This window comes from Dryobates pubescens, chromosome Z, assembly GCF_014839835.1.
Source record: "Dryobates pubescens isolate bDryPub1 chromosome Z, bDryPub1.pri, whole genome shotgun sequence".
NCBI lineage: Eukaryota > Metazoa > Chordata > Aves > Piciformes > Picidae > Dryobates > Dryobates pubescens.
Window position 1 is genome coordinate 136,477,991 of NC_071657.1, and position 12,191 is coordinate 136,490,181.

At 50.1% G+C, this 12,191-nt stretch overlaps 1 non-coding gene across 1 annotated transcript; it reads right to left on the minus strand.

The window, feature by feature from the left end:
- Window positions 1-11,702: 11,702 nt before the first annotated feature.
- On the minus strand, window positions 11,703-11,775 carry TRNAV-CAC (transfer RNA valine (anticodon CAC)). The gene has a single exon. It is a non-coding gene; the product is annotated as a tRNA-Val (tRNA).
- Between the last annotated feature and the right edge of the window lie 416 nt (window positions 11,776-12,191).

Here is a 12,191-nt window from a genome sequence, read left to right on the forward strand (position 1 = left end):
TGGAGAGCAGCAATAACAGACAAAGGAATTATTCCCCTTATTCACCTGACAGTTATCATCCTGCCTGACCTTCTAGTTTTTCAAGGCCAGATGTTTGTTTACATGCTGTAATTGCTCCTGTTAAGGCTGCAGTTTGCCACTCAAAATCTGCCCTAAGTATCTTGGCATCAAGTGTGAGCTTATCAATTTGAAAACTACCAAGTATCTGGAACTTACAATCTGCTAAGCACTGTAAGATCACAGGGTCCATACATGAGGAAGCAGTGTTATGTACACAGCTAACATGGTGTGTGAGGAGAAACCAGCAGCTCATTACCCACTTGAGGTACAGCCACAGCACTTGAAGCACTTAGCTGAAGCAAGCTCCTGAAGAAGTTTTGTGTTCTTCCTAAAGATGTCTTCAGAGAGCACTGACAGCAGAGGACACACTAAATGCTGCACTGCACATCACAGAATCATAGAATTGTCAGGGTTGGAAGGGACCTCAAGGATCAGCCAGTTCCAACCCCCCTGCCATGGGCAGGGACACCTCACACTACAGCAGGTTGCTCACAGCCACATCCAGCCTGGACTTACAAACCTCCAGGGATGAGGCTTCCACCACCTCCCTGGGCAACCTGTGAGAGAGTCTCTCACCACCCCCATGGGGAAGAACTTCTTCCTAACATCCAATCTGAATCTACCCATTTCTAGTTTTGCTCCATCCCCCCAGTCCTATCACTCCCTGACACCCTCAGAAGTCCCTCCCCAGCTTTCTTGTAGCCCCCTTCAGATACTGCAAGGCCACAATTAGGTCTCCTTGGAGCCTTCTCTTCTCCAGACTGAACAGCCCCAACTCCCTCAGTCTGTCCTCACAGCAGAGCAGCTCCAGCCCTCTGCTTATCCTTTTGGCCCTTCTCTGGACACCTTCCAGCACCTCCAGACCCTTCTTGTAACAGGGGCTCCAGACCTGGAGCTGCACACATGTGTGTGGATATAGATGAACATAATGGATAGGTGCATAGTTTTATATTAGCAATCCCAGTAATTTTGCTCTTTAAAACAAATGGAACGGAATGGAATGGAATGGAATGGAACGGAACGGAACGGAACGGAACAGAACAGAACAGAACAGAACAGAACAGAACAGAATAGAATAGAATAGAATAGAATAGAATAGAATAGAATAGAATAGAATAGAATAGAATAGAATAGAATTAACCAGGTTGGAAGAGACCTTTGAGATCATCCAGTCCAACCTATCACCCAGCACCATCTAATCAACTAAACCATGGCACCAAGTGCCTCATCCAGGCTCTTCCTAAACACCTCCAGTGATGGTGAAGACCTCAGAGATCATCCAGCCCAACCTATTACCTAATACCCTATACCTCCTGACAACTCAACCATGGCTCCAAGTGCCACATCCAAGCCTTTTTTGAACACCTCCAGGGATGGTGACTCCACCACCTCCCTGGGCAGCACATTCCTATGGCCAATCTCTCTGGCAAGAATTTCTTCCTAACATCCAGCCTAAAACTCCCCTGGTGCGGCTTGAGACTGTGTCCTCTTGTTCTGTCACAGGTTGCCTGAGAGAAGAGACCAACCCCCACCTGGCTGCAAATATGCTCAGATGTAAGTATTCACCACCAAGCCACAAATGTCATTGCAGAGAATGAGGATAAAATAGAACACAACACAGAGAGGAAGGGGCTACACCCATACAGAGGGAATTGGGGAGGGCTGCTTGTGGCTTTAATACAGGACTGCTGCCTCTCATGTATGGAGAAGGCTGTGAAATCTCTGTAGCACTGCTCTGAAAGGGTCACTTGTCAAGTTGAATTTCATGCAGCATGTATGCTTGGGGGGAAAGAAGCCTTTTCTCCCTTCCCCATCTCAATTCAGCTGAAGCAGTCTGCATACATGCTATTTTTCTTCTCCTCCTCTTTCTAGCCTATTTGGCTTTAAATGAGTTACTAATTGGAACACACAAATATGCAGAAACAAAGGTTCACTTCACCACCACCACCAGGGAAACACAGCTCAGGTAAAATTAAGCACCAAGAAGAAGCTCAGGCTGCTTGTTACCTGGTGACACCAATAACCACTCTGAAAGGAAAGCTAAAACCAGAGTGCTGCTCCAACCACATTTCAACCCCCTCCAGGGGTTGAAGCAGTAGGCTGATATTTAAAACCCACCAAAACTAGAACAGAATTCTCTGAGAAGTCAGAATTAAAGGTGTTTTCATCTTTCCAAAGACACACAGCAAATGGCTGGAGGGAACACTGCCCCTGATTTTGCATACTTTGTCTGTTCCATGCACAAAGTGTATCTCAAATCAACTATGAAATGCATGTGGAGAAGTGGTTGGGAATATGCAGATGGCTCCTTCCCCTCACTGAGAAGAGGAAAAAAAACCTTCCACTTCCTCAGTTCTCAAGTCCTCCAAAGCCTCCACATTCCCATCCTGACAATAATTAAAATGTATATAGAACACTGCAAAGAAAGACTCATTAATTGCACTGCAGCTCACTGCACTACAAATGCCTAGCAAATGCTATGCCCAAAAGCATCAGGCTCCATACCACAGACTGCAGCAGCTATAGGATGCCATTTAAAAAGGTTGAGGTAGGTGGAATTTCAGAGTTAACTGTCACTGGAAGTCCTGAACAGGATGTGAGAAACTTCAGGTAGGCTAAAGAAGAATCCATTGCTGAAGTTCTCTTCCCATCATAGAATCACTGAATTGGCAGGGTTGGAAGGGACCTCAAGGATCAGCCAGTTCCAACACCAATGACATGGGCAGGGACACCTCACACTACAGCAGGTTGCTCACAGGCTCAGCCAGCCTGGCCTTCAAAACCTCCAGGGATGAGGCTTCCACCACATCCCTGGGCAACCTGTGCCAGGCTCTCACCCTCAGGGTGAAGAATTTCTTCCTAACATCCAATCTGAATCTCCCCTCCTCTAGCTTGGATCCATTCCCCCCAGTCCTATCACTCCCTGACACCCTAAAAGTCCCTCCCCAGCTTTCTTGTAGCCCTCTTCAGATACTGGAAGGCCACAAGAAGGTCTCCTCAGAGCCTTCTCCTCTCCCATGCAAAAGTTTATGCAAGACACTTTGTCCTATGTGACACCAAATGGGTTTAGTTTCCCCTGCCTCATGAGGTTAGCAAAAATGGTTGTGGGAAAGCCTCCTGCCCAGCCTCTCATCCTATTCTACTTACTGAGACTCCTCCTCACCACCCACTCTTGTGCCCAGAGGCTGGAGCCAGGCTCTGCTGGGTGATGCCCAATGCCAGCACAAGGGGCAGTGGTGGAAGCTGAGGCAGAGGAAGTGCCATGGAAACAGGAGGAAAATGTTTTCCCTGTGAGGGTGACAGAGGGTGGAAGAGGCTGCCCAGGGGGGTTGTGGAGTCTCCCTCTCTGGAGATATTCAAGGCCTGCCTGGCTGTGTTCCTGTGTGATCTGCTCTGGGTGCTCCTGCTCTGGCAGGGGGGTTGGACTGGATGAGCTTTTGAGGTCCTTTCCAGCCCCTGAAATTGTGTGATTCTGTGATCCCTGGCCACATCCTGATTGAGGAGTGAGCTCTAAGTACACCAACACACACACACATTGCCACAAACTGCCCCATCTTACTTCCATGGCCTTAAAGAGGTTTCATCCTAACACATAAGAGATCAGCACAACACAGAACGCTGGAAAGAAACAATCTTTGTATCATAGTAGAGCATCAAAGAATCAGTCAGGGTTGGAAGGGACCACAAGGATCATCTAGTTCCAACCCCCCTGCCATGGGCAGGGACACCCCACACTAGATCAGCCTGGCCAGAGCCTCATCCAGCCTGGGCTTAAACACCTCCAGGGACAGGGCCCCAACCACCTCCCTGGACAACCCATTCCAGGGCTTCACCACTCTCATGGGGAAGAACTTCCTCCTCACCTCCAGCCTGAATCTCCCCACCTCCAGCTTCATTCCATCTTTGTGTGCCACTTCAGATAAATCCTCCTCTCTGCCCATCTTCTGCCTGACATAAACTCTCTGCACCAAAGGTATCACATCCAAGATTCAGCTTCACAAAACATCTGGTGCAGAGGGAGGCCTGCACTCCCCAGCAGCACCATGATGTGTGTTCTACCTCGTCTCTGGCTAAGACTTCAGAACAGTGGCCATTGGGGAGCAGTGAAGTTTCATTATTGAAAACATCCAGCAGTCATGGAACGTGCATTTCACTGATCAAAGAATTATTGCAGTGAGGAGCTGTTGCTATTGGTTTAATGAATTGAAGGAGTGCTTAGAAGAAGTGAAGGATGGGCAACAAGAAAGAGCTCTGACAGGGAAGACTGCAAGTAGGAAACTGGGGCAATGAACCAGCCCCTCTGGGAAAAAACCACAGGCCTCCAGAAAATGATCTGTACCCTGAGCCCCATGTGTTTGACCAGGGTGAAGATACAGAACACAGAATTAACTGGGTTGGAAAAGACCTCAGAGATCATCCAGTCCAACCTACCACCCAACACCATCTCAGCAACTAAACCATGGCACCAAGTGCCTCAGCCAGGCTCTTCCTCAGCACCTCCAGGGATGGTGACTCCACCACCTCCCTGGGCAGCACATTCCAGTGGCCAATCTCTCTTGCTGGGAAGAATTTCTTCCTCACCTCCAGCCTAAATCTCCCCTGGCACAGCTTGAGACTGTGTCCTCTTGTTCTGGTGCTGGTTGCCTGGGAGAAGAGACCAACCCCCACCTGGCTACAACCTCCCTTCAGGTATTTGTAGAGAGCAAGAAGGTCTCCCCTGAGCCTCCTCTTCTGCAGGCTAAGCAACCCCAGCTCCCTCAGCCTCTCCTCACAGGGCTGTGCTCCAGACCCCTCCCCAGCCTCATTGCCCTTCTCTGGACACCTTCAAGAGTCTCAATGTCCTTCTTAAATGGAGGAGCCCAGAACTGGACACAGGACTCAAGGTCTGGCCTAACCAGTGCAGTGTACAGGGGCAGAATGACCTCCCTGCTCCTGCTGGCCGCACTGTTCCTGATGCAGGCCAGGATGCCATTAGGTTTCTTGGCCACCTGGGCACACTGCCGTTCAGCTGCTATCAACCAGCACCCCCAGGTGCCTCTCTGCCTGGCTGCTCTCCAGCCACTCTGTCCCCAGCCTGTAGCACTGCCTGGGGGTGCTGTGGCCAGTGTGTAGAAGCCAGCACTTAGGTGTGTTCAATCTCATGTGTACATGCACAGAACAGAGGATTTTATTGCAGGTAGCTCTGACAAGAAGAAGACTCTGCTCAACGGTGAAGAAATGACAGCTAGAGACAAATTCTCCACGATGGTCATGCGAGTTCACAATTAAAGCCTATGCAAATATATATGCAAATTAAACCATCCATCTGCAGCACACTGCCCTAGAGGCACAGGCCAAGGGGATGGCAATGAAGAATGCAGTTGTTCAGATGGATTAACCCTGCTCTCTCCACACTCTGTCGTTCCCTTCCTTTTAAATCCTGGGTTTCACATAATTCCTGTTAGAATCACAGAACAGGATCATAGAATGGTCCAGGCTGGAAGGGCCCTCCACAGGTCACCCAGTCCAACCTCCCTGCAGTCAGCATGGACATCCTCAGCTAGATCAGGCTGCCCAGGGCCCTGTCCAGCCTCACCCTGAATACATCCAGGGATGGAACCTCAACCACCTCCCTGGGCAACCTGTTCCTGTGTTCCACCACCTTCAGGGTGAAGAACTTGTTCCTAACATCCAATCTAAAACTGCTTTTCCCTAGTCTGAAGCCATTGCCTCTTGTCCTGTCCCTGCAGGCCTTTGCAAACAGTCTCTCTCCTTCCTTCTTGTAGCCCCCTTCAGGTACTGGCAGGCTGCTATTAGGCCTCCCCAGAGCCTCCTCTTCTCCAGGCTGAACATCCCCAGCTCCCTCAGCCTGTCCTTGTAGCAGAGGTGCTCCAACCCCCTGATCATTTGTGGCCCTCCTCTGGACCCTCTCCATCAGGTCCATGTCCTTCCTATACTGAGGACTCCCAACCTGTACACAGTACTGCAGGTGAGGTCTCACCAGAGCACAGTGGCAGAATCACCTCTGGACCTGCTGGCCACACATCTTTGGATGCAGCCCAGGATGTGATTTGCCTTCTGTGCTGCAAGCTCACACTGCCTGCTCATGTCCAGCTTCTCATCCATCAGCACCCCCAAGACCTTTTCCACAGGGCTGCTTTCTCTCCCCTCCTCCCCGCAGTCTGTACTGACAGTGATTGCTGTCTTTGCACAATGTGAAACTGCAAGGCACACCAAGTTAAGAGCACCACAGAACTGAAAGGCAAAAGGACAACTCCTCCAAGTAACCTCCCATTAGTGAGGCTCAAGCATTCCGTGTCCACAGAACTGAGGGATCACAGCTTCCATCCACAAGCTCTTGGCACAACAGCAAGGCCCACTGCACATCAGTGCTGCACTTCATCTCCCTCGTGCCAAACAGCAGGTTGGAAAGTGAAAGCTGCTGACACATCTTTATTGACTTCCCTTCCGTCCCCACGCCAAGGGCACAGAGCAAGCTTTGCATCTCAGATGGCAATTTGTTTCCTGCTGCAAGTCCACCTTCCTGCCTCCAGGAAAGAAAATCACAGAATCATACAACCATGGAATGGGCCAGCCCAGAAGGGACCTCCCAAGGGCATCCAGTCTGACCTCCCCCACAGTCAGCAGGGACATCCCCAACTAGATCAGGCTGCCCAGGGCCTCATCGAGCTTCACCCTGAGTATCTGCAGGGATGGAGCCTCAACCACCTCCCTGGGCAACCTGTGCCAGTGTTCCACCACCCTCATAGGAACCTGTTCCTAACATCCAATCTAAATCTGTCCTTCTCTAGTTTGAAGCCATTGTCCCTTGTCCTGTCACTGCAGGCCTTTACAAACAGTCTCTCTCCATCCTTCCTGTAGCCCCTTCAGGTACTGGCAGGCTGCTATTAGTTCCCCCTAGAGCCTCCTCTTCTCCAGGCTGAACACCCCCAGCTCCCTCAGCCTGTCCTTGTAGCAGAAGTGCTCCAACCCCCTGAATCATTTTTGTGGCCCTCCTCTGGACCCTCTCCATCCACCCTGTCCTTCCTATACTGAGGACTCCCAACCTGTACACAGTACTGCAGGTGAGGTCTCACCAGAGCACAGTGGCAGAATCACCTCTCTGGATCTGCTTCAAGATGTTGCTGAGAGGTTAACAAAGAATTATAAACAACAGCAAACAGGCAGACTTCAAAGCAGCCTGCTTCATTCTCCTCCATGACAGCAACGTTCTGGTTCTGAATGTTAAGAGGCAAACCGCAGGGAAAATGATGGCTTACACCCTGGGCCTTTGAAACTTAGCCACTTCTGCCCTGGGGGTGACATTTTCTGCTGGAAACTCACTCTCACAATAACAGCTTTGCCATATGAAAGTGAGGGACTAAACACACAGTCATCATTCCTTTCAGTGCTGCACCCTTCCTAGGGTAACAGCACAGGGTAAGAGCAATACTTCTGGTTTGGTTTGTGAAAGACTATGAGATCACTGACCTTAGCTGAAGTGATAGGATGCCTGAGTTTTCTTCTCTATGAAAGTTAACAGTTGCCTAACAAAAGAGTACTTGGGCCTTGCATCCTGTGGCACTTAGCAGAGACAAAGCAGCCTACTTTTGTCAAACTGCCCTTTCCTGATGCTTTACACTTCAGGATTTAGAATCATAGAATCAACCAGGTTGGAAAAGACCTCAGAGATCATCAAGCCCAGCCTATCACCTAATACCTAACACCTCCTGACAACTAAACCATGGCTCCAAGTGCCACATCCAAGCCTTTTGTGAACACCCCCTGTCTACTGAGACAGGTTGGACTCGATGATCCTTGGGGTCTCTTCCAACCTTAGTTATACTGTGATACTGTGATACTGTGGATGGTGACTCCACCACCTCCCTGGGCAGCACATTCCAGTGGCCAATCTCTCTTGCTGGAAAGAATTTCTTCCTCACATCCAGCCTAAACCTCCTCTGGCACAGCTTGAGACTGTGCCCTCTTGTTCTGGTGCTGCTTGCCTGGGAGAACAGACCACCCCCAACATGGCTACAACCTCCCTTCAGGGAGTTGTAGAGAGCAAGAAGGTCTCCCCTGAGCCTCCTCTTCTCCAGGCTAAGCAACCCCAGTTAGGTATTCTAAGACTGAAAAATAAAGGACAAATTCCACTGCTGTTTTCTGAAGATATCTTACTCTGATACTCCTGCTGCATTTGATATGTTGCACCTCATGAGGTTCAGGAAGGATAAGTGCAGAGTCCTGCACCTGGGAAGGAAGAATAAACTGCAGCAGTACAGGTCAGGAGGTGATCTGCTGGAGAGCAGTCCCAAGGAGAAGGACCTGGGAGTGCTGGTGGGCAACAAGTTCTGTATGGGACAGCAATGTGCCCTGGGAGCCAAGAAGGCCAAAGGGATCCTGGGGTGCATTGAGAGGAGTGTCTCCAGGGAGGTTCTCCTCCCCCTCTCTGCCCTGCTGAGGCCTCACCTGAAATATTGCATCCAGGTCTGGGCTCCCCAGTTCCAGAGGGACAGGGATCTGCTGGAGAGAGTCCAAGGGAGGGCAACAAGGATGCTGAAAGGACTGCAGCACTGCCTGGGGAGGAGAGGCTGAGAGACCTGGGGCTGTTTAGTCTGGAGAGGAGAAGGCTGAGAGGGGATCTGATCAATGTCTATCAATAGCTGAGGGCTGGGGGTCAGGAAGGAAGGGACAGGGACAGGCTCTGCTCAGTTGTGCCCTGGGATAAGACAAGGGGCAATGGATGGAAACTCCAGCACAGGAGGTTCCACCTCAACATGAGGAAGAACTTCACTGTGAGGGTCCCAGAGCACTGGAAGAGGCTGCCCAGAGAGGTTGTGGAGTGTCCTTCTCTGGAGCCTTTCCAGCCCTGTCTGGATGTGTTCCTGTGTGACCTGTGCTGGATTCTCTGCTCCTGCTCTGGCAAGGGGGTTGGGCTGGAAGATCTCCAGGGGTTCCTTCCAACTCCTAACATCCTGTGAGCCTGTGAGATGCAACATTTGGATCATGGCCAGAGCACTGCTGTCTTCAAGCCAAACATCACAAAGAGACTCAGGGAGTCACAATGGGCACCAGCAACTTGAAACCATGAAATGATGCATATAGACTAACCACTGCTTAAACCCACCAGCTTCTTTCCACTTCATCCTCATCCACCCTCTCCTGGCCCTAGATGGTCAGTCTGAGTTCACAGGGCCAAATATTACAGCCCCAGCCCCATCAGGAGTTATACACAGACAGACAATTCATTGTTCACCAAGGGAAGACAGTTTCAAGGGGGTTTCTTCACTCTCAGCAAGCCAGTAGGCAGTGAATGCTGCAGCAGATAAAGTCACAGCCTTGGGAACACCATTAACTGGCAGCAGAGAGTTGCAGGGGGCTGTACAGGAATGGGTTTATGCTAATGCCTGTATACATTTGCTTAAAAATTGATGCCAACATTTAAATTATGCTAATGGCTTGACTGCAAGTGAAGAAGTCAAGCCCCACGAAGGCCTTCTTCCAGGCCTGTGCATTTCTTTGCAACAGGCACATCAACATGCATCAAGCACAAAGAGAATTCATTTCTTTTGTCAAGTCACAGTGGTGCTTCACATGACCTAGACACTTCCATTGGTTTAAAACAGGACCTAAAACCAAAGAATTGACATTTCTGGTAATTAAAGGAGTCCATGGCTCCTTCATGTAAGACAAGTGACTACTGTGGGGTCTTTTATGCTCCTGCTCTGGCAGCTGAATTGGGCTCTGACCCAACCTCAAAGGTGGCCATGTCTTGAATCATGGAATCATAGAATCAATAAAGTTGGAAAAGACCTCAGAGATCCTCAAGTCCAACCTATTGCCTAATACCTAACACCTCCTCACAACTCAACCATGGCTCCAAGTGCCACATCCAAGCCTCTCTTGAACACCTCCAGGATGGTGACTCCACCACCTCCCCGGGGAGTACATTGCAATGGCCAATCTCTCTTGCTGGGAAGATTTTTTTCCCTCACATCTGGCCTAAACCTGCCCTGGCACAGCTTGAGACTTTGTCCTCTTGTTCTGGTGCTGCTTGCCTGGGAGAAGAGACCAACCCCCACCTGGCTACAACCTCCCTTCAGGGAGTTGTAGAGAGCAAGAAGGTCTCCCCTGAGCCTCCTCTTCTGCAGGCTAAGCAACCCCAGCTCCCTCAGCCTCTCCTCCCAGGGCTGTGCTCCAGACCCCTCCCCAGCCTCATTGCCCTTGTCTGGACACATTCAAGTGTCTCAATGTCCTTCTGAAATGGAAGGTCCCAGAACTGGACACAGGACTCAAGCTGTGGCCTAACCAGTGCTGAGTACAGGAGCACCATCCCCGGAGGTGTTCAAGAGGGGACTGGATGTAGCACTTGGTGCCATGCTCTAGTCGTGAGGTCTGTGGTGACAGGTTGGACTCGATGATCTTTGAGGTCTCTTCCAACCTTGGTGATTCTGTGATACTGTGAACAGCAAGCTGGACCAGATGACCTCCACAAGCTCCTTGCTGCCCAAATCATCCTATAATATCTTGTGATACAGTGTCTGGGAAGAATAATAAAGACAGTGCTTTAGGCTAGAAGACCAAGTGCACCATCTCCAGAGGTTCACTGCAGCTTTCTTCCCCCCTGCAATCCTGAATACTGAATAAGCACTAATAAATCTTCAGCAAGAAGAAGCGTTTGCTCCTCTTTGCATGAAGGGGGCCTCATTTATTTTAGCTGGCAGGTTATAACAACAGATAAACAAACATACACAGCACCACCTATTGCAAAATTTAACACTGATGAGCTCAAGAAATTAATTTTAGATACCAGGCTGGAAAAGGGGAGGGAGGGAAAGGGGAAGGAAGGGAAATGACAGCGGAGAAAGTCACCACAGTCAGCATATCAAATGTTTCAAATACTTCCTGATCCTCTCTGTAATTCCCAAAGAGGCTCACAGGCACTTTGCTGACAGCCAAAGCAGGAACCTCTGCTGAGGACCGGCTTGACAGTGTGTAGTGACAAGAGTGCATAATCACTGCCAAGCAACTTTGAAACCCCTCTTGGACTTGAAAGGCCTTTGCAGCACAAAAGACAAAGGGAGGCTGGTGATATCACACAGGGAATTTACCTGAGAATGTCTCAGGAAGGTGCAGGGAGGGAACAAAGACAGTATCACAGTATAAGGTTGGAAGAGACCCCAAGGATCATGGAGTCCAACCTGTCTCCACAGACCTCACGACTAGACCATGGCACCAGGTGCCACGTCCAGTCCCCTCTTGAACACCTCCAGGGACGGTGACTCCACCACCTCCCTGAGCAGCACATTCCAATGACAAACGACTCGCTCGGGGAAGGACTTTCTCCTCACCTCGAGTCTAAACCTCCCCTGGCACAGCCTGAGACTGTGTCCTCTTGTTCTGGTGCTGGTTGTTTGACAGAAGAGACCAACCCCTTCGTGGCCACAACCACCTTTCAGGTAGTTGCAGAGGGCAATGAGGTCACCCCTGAGCCTTCTCCAGGCTAAGCAACCCCAGCTCCCTCAGCCTCTCCTCACAGGGCTGTGCTCCAGACCCCTCCCCAGCCTTGTTGCCCTTCTCTGGACACCTTCAAGTGTCTCAATGTCCTTCCTAAACTGAGGGGCCCAGAACTGGACACAGGACTCAAGGAGCAAAATCAGAGGTGTTTCTGCCCGGTTTCGAACCGGGGACCTTTCGCGTGTGAGGCGAACGTGATAACCACTACACTACAGAAACCTGCCGGCACACCTCAGGAACCTGGCGGCCTTCAGGTGATCACCTACAAGCTTCCTAAAGCTAGATCTCTCACTGGAAGTATGCTAATCCAGCCCTACTCTCTCTGTCTCAGAGAGTCCAGTGGCCACTGTATGCATGTATGTGTGCGTTCCATGGAGCAGAACTAAACCTTAAGCTGATAGCTTCTGTTTATTTATTGATCCTGCTCTGGCAGGGGGGTTGGGCTCAATGATCTTTGGAGGTGCCTTCCAACCTCTCCTCTTCTGTGATTCTGGGACATGATCAAGTCAGAAAATGAAGACATCATGAAGTCAGAGAATTCTGTAATGTCCTTGGTGTTGGGTGACAGGTTGGAGTTCATGATCTTGAAGGTCTTTTCCAACCTGGTTAATTCTATCCTATCCTATCCTATCCTA